Consider the following 12,878-nt stretch of genomic DNA (forward strand, 5'->3'; position numbering starts at 1 on the left):
GAACTCACTTTGTAGACCAGGCTGGCCTTGAACTCAGAAATCCGCCTGCCTCTGCCTCCCGAGTGCTGGGATCAAAGGCGTGCGCCACCACGCCCGGCTTTTTCTTTTTCTTTTTTTTTGTTCTAATTTTTTACCTTTATGTTGAATGTAGATATTTTGTTTTTTTCTTTACCCTTTATTAAAAAAAGATATAATGAATATATACATATTCTAATCACTACACTTGTCAATGATGTTTTCCTCTGGAAACATTTCTAAAAATAAAATAAGTGCGTATTTAAAAAATATTTGGATAAAGTTTGCCAGATTCTACATTCAAAAGCACTCATTTACATTCCTAGCAGTTTTGTACAAGAATGCATTTTGTAGGACTGGTGGACTGGTTCAGTGGTTAAGGGCTTGCACTGCTCTTTCAGAGGACTGGAGTTCAGTTCCCAGCCCTGACTTCAGGTGTTCACAGCCACCTGTGACTCCAGCTGCAGGAGGACCTGACACCTGTGGCCTCCAAATGCACCTGCTCTCACGTGCACATACCCAGACTCCCCCAGGAGTTTAAAAAAATTCATAAAAATAAATCTTTCTTAAAACAGAATACACTTGCTGGGGGAATAGAGATGGCTCACACAGGGCCGTGTTTACTGTGTGGAGCAGGAGAGCACATCCATGTGTCTGTAATCAGCACTGGGGGGCGGGGGGGGGGGAATAAGAGGATTCTTGGAGCTTGCTGGCCAGCAAGTCTAAGCAAGTTCTGAGCTCCAGATGCAGAGAGAGAGAGAGACCCTGTCTCAAAAAATAAGGTGGAGAGCAGTAGAGAAAGCCTTCCAATATTGGCCTTTGGCCTCCACACTAATGCATACACAAACAGGAGTGTACACACTCCCAGGCATACACAAACAGGAGTGTACACACTCCCAGGCATACACAAACAGGAGTGTACACACTCTCAGGAATGTGCGCGCATGTGCACGCACACACACACACAATTGTATGGCATGATCACCATTGAATAAATTATAACATCTTTTATGGTGTTAACTTGCTTTTCTTCATTGTTTCAAACCCCTTCAGAAGTAGCAAGAACTAATGTCATGTTTGTGTTTCTTGTGCAACCACTCAGAAGCCAGACAGGTGGGCTGTCGGGAATGCAGTTGGGAAAGTTGGTTCTGAGGTGACCTGCTTATCTCTGTAGACCTGTGGCCATTGGTCCTTATTTCGTGGATTCCGGGTAGTATGGAGACACCTGTGCCGGTAGGAGACAGGGTGATCGGTCCAGACTTTAGGGCTCTTCATGGTTTCATTTGTGCGTGGAGACTCTGCACTTGAGGGAGCTGGCCCAGAGTGCATGATGACCGGAGGTCTCTCCTTATTGCTGAAGTCACTGTCTACCGAGTCTGACTACCATCACCTGAGAAGATCGTGCACCTCTAATTGCCAGTGCCAATTTGCTTCTAATTAGTCAAATGCTAGCAATTAGCTTGTTAAGTTCAACCCGGCTCTGGTGTTGAGGTCATTTTCTTGATTTTGCCTCTTTTCTGGGTCCTCGTGAACACCAGGGGCTGTCTGGAGACTGCAGTCGGCCTGTTTGCCTCACCTGAACCTGGGGCTATGTCACTGCAGATATGAAAGGACAGTAGTGGGGACACACAGCTGTTTTGGTAGATGATGACTGCAGTGCTCAGGGACCTGCTAGAGTCACAGATAGGCAGGGAATCCAGGCTTCTCTTTTTCCAGTCCCTCTGACATTTTTCATCTCTGGGGTGGGAGTAGTCCACTGTGGTCCTAGGATGCAAAAGTGGTTTTCTTTTTAACTTCCCCAAGTCAGGGTCCCACAATATTGTTAAAAAAAAATTCAAGGTCTTACAAGGGAGCAGGAGATGGGCAAATGACTGTTCTGAGTGAATCATATTCTGTAGCAGTGGTGGCTCTCAGCCATTTTTTCTTATTTTTTAAAATACTTATTTATTTAATATACATTCGTACACTATAGTTGTCTTCAGACACACCAGATCTCATTACAGATGGTTGTGAGCCACCCATGTGGTTGCTGGGATTTGAACTCAGGACTTTGGAAGAGCAGTCAGTGCTCTAACCACTGAGCCAGCTCTCAGCCTTCCTAGTGCTCTGACTCTTTAATACAGTTTCATGTTGTGCTGATCCCCAGCCATAAAATTATTTTTGTTGCTACTTCATAACTGTAATTTTGCTACTGTTACGAATTGTAATATAAATACCTTTGTTTTCCAATGGTCTCAATTGAACCCTGTGAAAGGCTTAGTTGACCCCAAAGGCATCACAACCCACACTTTGAGAACCACTGTTCTATAGCGTGGCTCAGAAAGAGACTCCTGTTAGGTGATCCTCACAGGTAAAGATTTTCCCAAATAGTTTCAGTACCCTGGGAAGTTTCTTTAAATCTCTGGGTTTTAGAGTCTGGTGTGATAGTGCATCCCTCTAATCCCAACACTCAGGGGGTTTCAAGTTCTAGGCCATCCTGGACTACATACCAAGATGCTGTCTCCAAAACACAAAACAGAAAACACCTCTGGGTCTCGGTTCTAAGCTATCCTGCAAGAACACGAAAGACCTCTTCCTAGAGGTGAAGATGAAGCATAGTGTGAGTGATGAATCAGCCTCCAAATAATCATTTAATGTCTAAAAAGTCTAGTAGCCAAAGCCAGGTGCGGCAGGGTGGGAGAGGGGTGGAGTAAGCCACTCAAGGGGTTTCAGGATGTCAGTCTGTCCATACCTTAGCTTTGTGACCTTGTGCAAGTCCCTGGATTTCTCCAAGTTTTGGTGGCTCCATATGCAAAGTGAGATAACACACTTGTACTCCATCAAGGTAACTTTACCAATAACACCCAGAGTGTGACCAGCGTAGCAAGAACTAGAGAGTACACGTAGAGACACTTATATTGCGAATACGCTGACTTCTGCGCGTGTTGGGAAGAGGGGAATCCTGAATCAGGCTGACCAGCAGCCGGTGGCTACTCAGTCTGAGAAACTGTTTCTTGTGAGAGGTGACAGTGACAGTGAAAAAAGTGGTGGGTGGCTTGGCAAGTGAAGGGGTTGCTCCCAAGGCTAGGAATCTCAGGTCCATACCTGGGACCCACGTGGTGGAAGAAAGAAAACTGACTCCTGCCTTCTAAGTTATACATGCACACTGTGACATGTGTGAAAGAGAGCGTGCGCTCGAGCACACACACACACACACACACACACACACACTCTCTCTCTCTCTCTCTCTCTCTCTCTCTCTCTCTCTCTCACACACACACACACACACACACACAAATAAAACCTAAAAGGTTGGCTGACAGGGTTCTACATAGTGAGCTCCAGGCCAACCAGGACTAGAAGAGACCCCCAAAAAAAAAAAGTTTGGCTGGCAGGATCAGGCTTGGGTGACAGAACCAGGGAGGTTAGCGTGTGGTTCATGCTCCTTACTGGAGGAGGCTGCTTCATGGGAAACAGAGGTCCCAGACAGCAGGAACTTAATTCCCTCAGGCATGTAGGCCTCTCAGCCTGGGCCAGTCCTGTTAGCAACCTCCCAGCTGCTTGGTAGCCTGGTTGGTCCCCTGACCTTCCTATGCAAGACAGCCCGGTGGCCATGCTGGGTTGCCACGGTAACTGGCAGCCTCCCAGCTGAGTTGCCTGGGTAACCAGTTGGCTGGTATTTGGGGGAGGGGGTACTGAGCTAGGGAGAAAAAAAAATCAACCTCAAAAGAGATGGAGAAGGATATAGGGTGGGACAAAGAGGAAGATGGGTGTGCCCAGCCTTCTTTTTCCTTTAGGGAATTGGAAAATCCTGAGAAAGGCAAAAACAGGATGCTGTGTTGTCTCTGCCCTCACATGTATGTTCCCACATGTGTATGAGTTTCCTGGCAAGGGCCATACAAACACAGGTCTCAGTCCTAGCTCTTCTTTCCCCACCCCTTCATCTGTAAAACAGAGGGGCTGATGGGAGTCCGCATAACTACTCAGTCTGCAGTGGAGGGGCTGATGGGAATCCCCACCATCTGTCCATGGTGGGTCCCCTCTTTTTCCACCTTAATCTTTTTCATTGGTGGATACTTCCTAGACTGTCACCTGCTTTCCTGGTCTGAGCCTAGTTTGGTGGTAGAGCCTGGGATCGGGGCTGGCACTTGGGAGATGTGACTCCTAACTCCTAAGGAGCTTAGCATTCCAATCTGCTGAGGACAGAGAGCAAGTCACACAGGTGAGAACTCTGAACACAGTTAAGGAAGTCTGAAAGGTGCCGCCTAATGGGATGTTGCTGAGAAGCCGATATGAGATTTATCCTTCTCTAATAACAAGCATGCTACCTTCACTTGCCACAGCTTCCTGCTCTATTCCAGGAAGGCTCCCCACACCGTTTTCTAAATATAGCCTTGACCCTTCTCTTGATTTCACACCCACTGGTGAGTCACCACATGGAGTTTGAGAAACACAGAGAGGCTGCAAGGAACCCCAGGCTCTCTCTTACGTTCCACACCGAGTATTGCCTGTCCGGACCTTGCGGCTCCTATCTGTGAGGTTAACCAAGGGTCAGCGGTCACTCTATCTGCTACGGTCACAGAGGCATGTCCCCAACTTGGGACCTCAACAGGTATATTGCTCAGGTTCACAGTCTATTCTTTGTCTATTGTCTTTGTTAGGTTTCTATTGCTGTGAAGAGACACCATGACCATAGTAACTCCTCCTTCTCTTCCTCCTCCTCGTCCTCGTCTCCTTCTCCTTCTCCCTTTTCTTTTCTTCTTCTTTTTCTTTATCGAGACAGGGTTTCTCTGTCCTGGAACTCACTCTGTAGATCAGTCTGGCCTCCAACTCAGAAATCCACCTGCCTCTGCCTCCCAAGTGCTGGGATTAAAGGCATACGTCATCACTGCCCGACCACCACAGCAACTCTTAAAAAGGAAAACATTTGATTGGGGCAGGCTTACAGTTCAGAGGTTTAGTTCATTATCATCATGGTAGGAAGCATGGCAGCATGCAGGCAAATATGGTGCTGAAGAAGGAGCTGAGAGTTCTACCTCTGGATCAGCAGGCAACAGGAAGAGAGAGTGACACTGGGCTTGGCTTGAACATTTGAAACCTCAAAACCCTCCCACAGTGACACACTTCCACCAAGGCCACACCTCCTAACAGTGCCACACCCTAAGAGCCTATGGAGGCCATTTTCATTCAAACTACCAAATGTACTGAGTCTGTCATCCTGAGCTATTCCCTCCCTCCCCTCTCCCTCCTTCCCTCCCTTCTCTTCTCTTCTCTTCTCTTCTCTTCTCTTCTCTTCTCTTCTCTTCTCTTCTCTTCTCTTCTCTTCTCTTCTTTTTTGAAATGGGGTCTCACAGCGCAGCCCAGGTTGGCCTTGAACTCACAGACTGGCTTGTCTCTGCCTCTTAAGTGCTGAGATTAAAGTTGTAAACCACCACACCCAGTGATAGATACAGAGAGAGGACCTGGAGTGCATCCAGAACTGGGGTGCTTTTCGTCTATTGTCTTGGGGTGTGAAGGGGTGGGTTTAGGAATGATACAGAAAGAGGAAGCTGAAGGAATCTGGGTCTTGTGTGAGGGGAGTCAGGTGGGGAAGGTGAGTAGGAGGGCTAGCCTTGTGCAGTAAACATCCATCCAGACCCTTGCCCCACCCAATCTTATCCAGAATGTCTTTTGCTTGCTAGGTTCAGTTGAATGTAATGGAACACAGATTCTCTGTTGAGTTTTTGGCACCATGCCTATGGGTGTCCAGCTTTTGGGAGACATTTCTGACAGAAAAGGCTTCCACCAGGCCTCGGAGTAAACATCCTGTCGTTTTCTCGCTCTTTTGTACAATGCCATGACGGTGCTGACCAGTAAGAAGCCCAAGTGTGTGGGATCCACCACGAGCCAGGTTCTATGGGAGATCTCAGAACCTAGAGGTTGAAGTTAGCAGGGGCTGGAGGGATGGGGCTCTGGAATACGTAGGCAGAATGCTGGCCATATTCATCTGAAGGATTTAGAAGCACGTGGAGAAACTCATACTGCTGGCCTCCGTTTTGAACTGTGAGCTTTGTGAACTCGGCCTGTTTCTCAGTCTCTCTGACCTGCTTTCCTCTTAGGTTGTGGGTGGCACTCAAAGAATGGGTGGGGCGAGCCCTCCCTTTCCACGGGAACTTTGCCCTTTGTAAACAGAGTGGGCCAGGTGTTTGCAGCCCACACATCTTACGGTTTGGGTGTATTCCCTTTATGGCTCCAACCGATAGCCTTGTGGCCCAGATGAGGTTGGGTGGGGCAAGGGCCTGCTGTGAATGCGCTCAGCATCTACAGGCGACAGATTTGAATGGTGTTCTGGACTTTGTGTCGTAAGGATAGAATACTTGGTGCAAACAACTTTGGAGAGAGTCACTTTATTTTGTCTCAAGGTTTCAACTTCATCTTGATAGGGAGGGTGTGACAAAACCAAGCCTGGTGGGAAGGAGGGAGCAGCAGGAGAAGGAGGGAGGAAGGGAGGGAGAGGGAGAGAGAATGTCTGCTCTTCTAGACTATTTTCTCCCCCCCCCTTTTCTTTTTCTTTTCTTTTTTTTTTTTTTTTTTATTGCTAGGGTTTCAAGCACTTCAGGCAGGTCATGTAACAGGTGTGAGCCACCATGCCAGGTTCTTGTTTTCTACTCTTAATTCCATCCGATCTGTGAGATGGAACCCCTTACTTTCATACGGTTCTTTCCCGGTTCATTAATCCTTCCTTCCTTCTTATCTGCCTCCCTTAAGAAAACAACAGCAACAACAACAAACAAAACCAGGGCTTCAGTATCCCAGGCTGGCCTGGAACTTCATACATAGCTGAGGGTCATCCTTGAATTTCTGACACTCCTTCCTGAACTTCCGGAGTTTTGGAATTATTAATTTGCACCACCACACCTGATTTATGGTGCTGGGAATCGAACCCAGGGCTCTGCATATGTTATGAGCACTGTACTGACTGAGTTCCATCTCTAGCCCCCTTAGTACATCCTTTCTAGAAATACCCTCATGGATATACTCAGAGGTGTGCTAATCTCTTGGGTGTTTCTTAATCTAATCAAGCTGACAATCTTAATTACCACAATGGCTGTCCTTCCAACTGTAAAAAACGAGAACGTGGGGGATATCTATTTGGTGTGGGTATTAGAGTTGAGATTTCTGCCTCTCGGTCCCTTTTCGACCCATCGGGTCAGTTACCTGGTGGTGGATAGTTCAAGCAGGTGTACCTCTTGCTGGGTGAATGAGACTGGACATGGTGGGTTTCTGGTAACAAGATCTGGTAGTTACAGGATTGTGGCAGAGTGAGGAGAATTTAGCTGTTCACTGCTCAATGACAAAGCCACTCTAATTATGAAGTGGGCAAGCATCTTTCACATAGGCATCCCATTGTCTGCATCCGACACTCTGCCATGTACCCAACAATATACTGTATTCTTAGCTTGCCCAGAGGAACTTTTGATAACTGCACCTATGAAGAAACTATTCCTAAAATGATAGACCACTCTACCAAGATCATATTGGGGAGGTTCGAAATGAATTAGAATTTATGAATATTTTCTTGATTTCTTCTTGGACCTTCTTTTTTTTTTAAAATTTATTTATTTATTTATTTATTTATTTATTTATTTATTATAAGTATACTATAGCTGTCTTCAGACACACCAGAAGAGGGAATCAGATCTCATTACAGATGGTTGTGAGCTACCATGTTGTTGCTGGGATTTGAACTCATGACCTCTAGAAGAGCAGTCAGTTCTCTTAACCGCTGAGCCATCTCTCTAGTCCTTCTTGGGCCTTCTTATTGCCCCTCTTTTAACCCAAGTTGTGAGTTTAGAGTGAGATACTGGTACCCCCACCAGTCATGGCTCTCTTATGGCTGCTCGGGATGCTCAGCTGACCACCTCCTGGTGCCCAGGCCGCATGCTGGAGGAAGCAGGTGGCAAATTCTGTGTGTGAGGCTCACATGTTCAATTCATGTGGGGCTGGGCTGGCAGGTTGGTTCTCTTAACCTAGTCTAGAGAACCTCAGATTGCACATGACGGGTGTTCTGAGGATGCCGGGACAGGCTTTGCAGTCAATACTGCGGCAGTGAGGGAATCAGAGCCCAGTGCTGTTCTTCTTGGCTCCCTTCTGCCCTCAGGTGAGTGGGTAACATGGGATGGCAGCTCCTCTAGAAGCTGTGACTTCTCTTTTCAGTAAGTCCTTAGGATCGTCCTTTATACCTAGCCTAGTCATTGGACTCCAGCTAGCATGGCAGACTTAACTCAGTTCTTACCTCCTATGCCTTCCTGCTCTTCCTTGTTAGCCTGCAGGCCTGGTGAGATGATTCAGTAACTGCCACCCTGGTAGCCTGCAATCACTGCCATTCTCCCTGGGTATGTTTAGATACTGTGGATAGCATGTGGGAAAGTTGGGTGGCTGATTCCCCAATGCTTCTAATCAACACCGACCCTGCAAGGAAAGGAGGGTTTCTTTGTAGTGGCTTCTATGGGCTGAGACCAACACCCAGGAGGGGCTGGAGAACATACATTGGGAGGAGAGAGTCATTCATGGCTGCTCTGTTCTAGGTGCCTAGAGAGTCATTTCTCTATCAGCTTTCTAGAACCTGTGCTGGGGACAATGAACCCAAGGCACTGTGCACATGGATTCTGAGGGAACAAGATAAAAGCCTTCAAGACCGGGCTGATTTTGAAGAAAGCAGAATGCGGAGAGAGACGCTAAGACAGAAAGCTGTCTCTGGGTGAGGTAGCTTTGAGAGGTCTTATCATTCCAACAAGAACTCCCTGAGACAGTGGTGAGGAGAGCAAGGAGCTTTCAAGAGCAGACTTCCCTTGGGCTCAATTTATGGCATCCTGGCCAAATTTATGTCTGGCCACCGGGTGTTTCTTTCTTGCCATCGTACACCCACCAGCATCAGTGGGCAAGTCTGGACTTGATGCAGTTCACTATAAGCACGGCGCTTCAAGACTTGATTTGTGTCTCTGGTCAGAAAGGTCAAGAGCAGAGTGGGATTTGCTCTGAGCTGCTGCGGCTGTTGTCAGCCAGCCTCTGCTTGAGTCCCCCCTGCCATTCGACTTTTCTTTTGTTGAACGTCACACTTTGGTTCTGGTCCAGTGACCTAACTCCCCTGGGGTTCTGGTCTGTCCTTACAAGAGGCAGAAATGGTGTCCACAGAACCCAGGACACAGTGGAAAAAAATAATCTCTGGCATCTGTCTGCTTGGGCTTACACCTGGCTCTATACTTACTAGCAGGGCTGGGTGGTTTTATGGCTAGTGTGACACTAGCTAAGGTCATTTGGGAAGAAGGAACATCAATTAAGAAATGTTCCCACAATATCAGCCGTGGTTCACAATAGTGAGTGTTCACAATTAGGGATTGATGGGGGAGGGCCCACATCACTGTGGGTGATGCCACCATTGGGCAGGTGGTCCTGGGTGCTATAAGAAAGCAGGTTGAACAAGCCATGAGGAACAAGCCAGTAAGCAGCACCCCTCCATGGACTACGTATGAGTCAATTTGTGCTTCTAGGCTCTGGCCTGGAGTTCCTGTCCTGACTTCCCTTCGATGATAGACTATGATGTGGAGGTGTAGAAACTCCCTTCATCCCAAATTTGCTTTTGGTTATAGTATTTATAGGTGATAGCAGCCCTAAGACATTAGCTATGATCTTCCATTCCATTCTCGACCTCTTTGCACCTTAGTTTACCCATCTGCAAAATGTAGATGACGGTAGAACTTACCTCTTTTGTCAAGTTAAATTATCAAATACATGTAAAAAATTTAGAACAGTACTTGGAAAATATGGGCAACTTAGTACATGGTATGTTTTAATCCCCTCTTGAAATAAGTACTGCAGCATTGAATACAGTGTTTCAAATATGCTTCCTTCTATGAGGCTCTGGTGTCCTCCAGCTTAACAATGTATTTCTGCTCTACCAGACTAAGTTTGCAGATTCCCAGTATTTAAATTGAACGTGCACTGAACCCCTGCCCCAGGTTATTTTTCCATGGAGAGCTGTTAGGTTTACGTCTCCCCTGTCCTACATGAAACAAATGTTCTGAGTTAGAGGAAAGTTCAGAGTCCAGGAGAACCCAAAGCTCCCCATTGATATTGTCTCCGAATGCAGAAGAGCCCGCATTTATATGGCACCACCCTGACCCCTGCCATTCTGTTGGGGGAATCTGCTCCCTCCGGCTTTTCTCTCCTTTAAAGGGTCTCTTTCAACTTGACTTTGCTCAGCCAGTGTATCTGCCGCTCCACTGAGCGGAGCGTGTGCTGTTGGGACCTCCCTTACCTCTTGTTCGCCCTCTCGACTTTGAAGTTTCCAGGCTTGTGAGAGAAGGGACACAGGGGTTGCAAATATCTCCACTGTGTTCCCCACCTCAGATCTCTGTAGCTCAGCAGCATCTGAATCCCCTGGGAACTTGCCTGGGATGCAGGATCTCAGGTCTCCCCTCAACAAGATCCGAAGATGGTTCTTATGATGTCCGGCAAAATCCAAGAGGCATTGTGTTAGTCTGTTAATGGTGTTAATTAGTCAACTTGTAGTAGGAATCGGGGTGAGGGTGGGGGGGTGGGATGTGATAGTGGTGATGGTGGGGTGAGGGGTGGGGGTATCAGCTTCTAAAGTCTCTGTGTGTGTGTGTCTCTCTCTCTGTCTCTCTTTGTGTCTCTCCCTGTGTCTCTGTCTGTCTCTCTTGGGAACTGGGGGGTGGGGGTGGAGTATGGAGCCTGGGGCAGGCAAAGGCTCTTCTGCTCAGCACCATCCCTGATCCCTGCCCTTCTTCAGAGTTCTGTTAATCGGGTCCCTGAAGACAGACATAAAACTGTTTTCAAAAATATCTGGCCACAGATTCCCCGTTTAGTTCTTGGTCATGAACACCCATAATCCTTGCACTTGGGCAAATGAGGCAGGAGGATCATGACAGCGAGCTCTGTGCATAGGCAGAGTCTTGAGGAAGATGCTGGATGTCCTGCGCCAATACACTCTACCCACTTCCTGTAGCTGCAGTTTCCCACTGACCCTGATGACTTCACCCCACCCCACCCCCACCTCACCCTCACCCCCATCCCCACACCCACCCGAGGCCTGCAGGTGAGTTTTTACTTGGATGCTGGAGATTTGAACTTAGGTCCTCATGCTTGTGTAACAAGGATTTTCACCCACTAAACCATCTTCGCAGCCCCAAAGTACGGTCAAGGCAGAGGTTTCCTTTCTCCCTGGCAGTACTGGGGATCGAATCTAGGGCCTCACACCTGCTGAGCAAGCCTTTACCACTGCGGCTGCAGCTCCTGCAAGAGGGAGTCTCCAATCAGCTGCTTGGTGGCTCATCCTCCACTGGACAAAAGAATCAGCTTTAACTTCTCTGACATGAATGTCTTCTCTGTGTTTCTGAGCTTGCTGCTTAAGAGAAACTAGTCACCAAACAGTGTAAGTTCTGTTGGTGGACTTAGGCTGGCTAGCCACCTGCCTGGCTCCCTCCTCTGCCCTTTGTCTCTCTTTAGAAGTGGTAGGTATCTTCTCTGAGGCCTTCTCCTGCCTTGCTTCCCTCCACAGCCTTCCACAGGCCTGGGGCTCTCCTCAGGACACAGATATATGCAGTCACAGAGAATTCAGCTTCTACTTGCTCCATGTAGCTCATTTGAATTACCTTGAGCATCCTTTTAGATCGTACCCAAGACACATGCTATCTTCTCCCATCCACTTCCTCCCGCAGTTGCTGCTGGGTCCCCAAGTGTCTCTGCAGTGGGCTTGTTAATTGGCGCTTCAGCTGGCTGATTGACTGTAATGGGGGTGAACATTTATTTACCCCAGCAGCCGCCTCTCAGACAGCTGTTAATTGCAGGCATGAGAGAGACAATAATTATGGGATAATGTGTGGCTTTTGTGTGAGGCCTTCTCTTTGCACGTGTCAGCAAACACTGGTGGGTTTGTTTTCTAACATTTGACGCCCCTGCTGAGGAGATGCTGTAGCCCCTCCCCCACCCTCATCCTGCAGCCTCCTCATGCTTGCATCCCTTCCCTTCCCCCTGTCTTGGGCCTGGAATTTAACCAGGTTCCCTGGGTGATAGAAAGTGTTTTCACCAGGTACCTCTAATCCCAGCAATCAGAATGCAGAGGCAGGTGGATCGCTGAGTTCAGGCCAACTTGGAACTGGGCTAGATCCAGGAAAGCCAGGGCTACACAAGGAAACTCTGCTCAAAAACAAACAAAAACCTAAAACAAAACAAAATGGGGGTGGGGTGGGCGTGGGGGTGGGGTTTCAAATCTCCAGTAACTTTGTCCCCACTGATTGCTGTTATACAGTTATGACCCCAGTTTTAGCGTTTGTTATTGACTGTCTCATTGATTGAGACGGAATGCCACTACCCACTTGAACTCCTGGGCTCATGAGATGCTTCTGTGTCAGCCTCCTGGGGACTGTTGGCAAATGCTCCTTCTTGGGTGCTGGTGCTGAGGATGGTACAAGTTGGGCAAAGACTCTTGTCACCAAGCTACATCCTCTAAATTGGCACTTTTTAAAAAATGGCAGTTAAACTGGGCATGGTGGTGCATGCCTTTAATCCCAGCATTCTGGAGGCAGAGACAGGTGGATCGCTATGAGTTTGAAGTCAGCCTGGTCTATATGACAAGTTCCAGGGCAGCCAGAGAGACCTTGTTTTAAAAAACTTATAAAACCAAAAGGGGGTAGGGGTGGACCTTATCAGATGTTTAAAAGCATAGGTGTTTGTCCCATGTTTCCTTCTGACTTTCACTAATATCTTCCTTTACACACTTGTAGCTGGTGTGCAGCTGCTGTTCGCAGGGGTCTCTTTTGTTTGACGGTTACTTTTATAAAAACCCGCCCAGGCAGAACAATAGTTTATTAGTTTGCCATCTC

At 47.6% G+C, this 12,878-nt stretch overlaps 1 protein-coding gene across 21 annotated transcripts in view, besides 1 other annotated feature; it reads left to right on the forward strand.

The window, feature by feature from the left end:
• Nucleotides 1-12,878, forward strand: part of Plekha6 (pleckstrin homology domain containing, family A member 6) — a 141,404-nt gene that overhangs the window by 22,519 nt on the left and 106,007 nt on the right. The gene's annotated exons all lie outside the window — the stretch shown is intronic.
• Nucleotides 1,430-4,943: an enhancer, noted in NCBI's record as "VISTA enhancer mm1460". NCBI's record gives its function as "enhancer in: neural tube[4/5] | hindbrain (rhombencephalon)[5/5] | midbrain (mesencephalon)[5/5] | forebrain[5/5] | eye[5/5]" and the evidence as "EXISTENCE:transgenic organism evidence [ECO:0001131][PMID:17130149]".

This window comes from Mus musculus, chromosome 1, assembly GCF_000001635.26.
Source record: "Mus musculus strain C57BL/6J chromosome 1, GRCm38.p6 C57BL/6J".
In the NCBI taxonomy this organism is placed as follows: domain Eukaryota; kingdom Metazoa; phylum Chordata; class Mammalia; order Rodentia; family Muridae; genus Mus; species Mus musculus.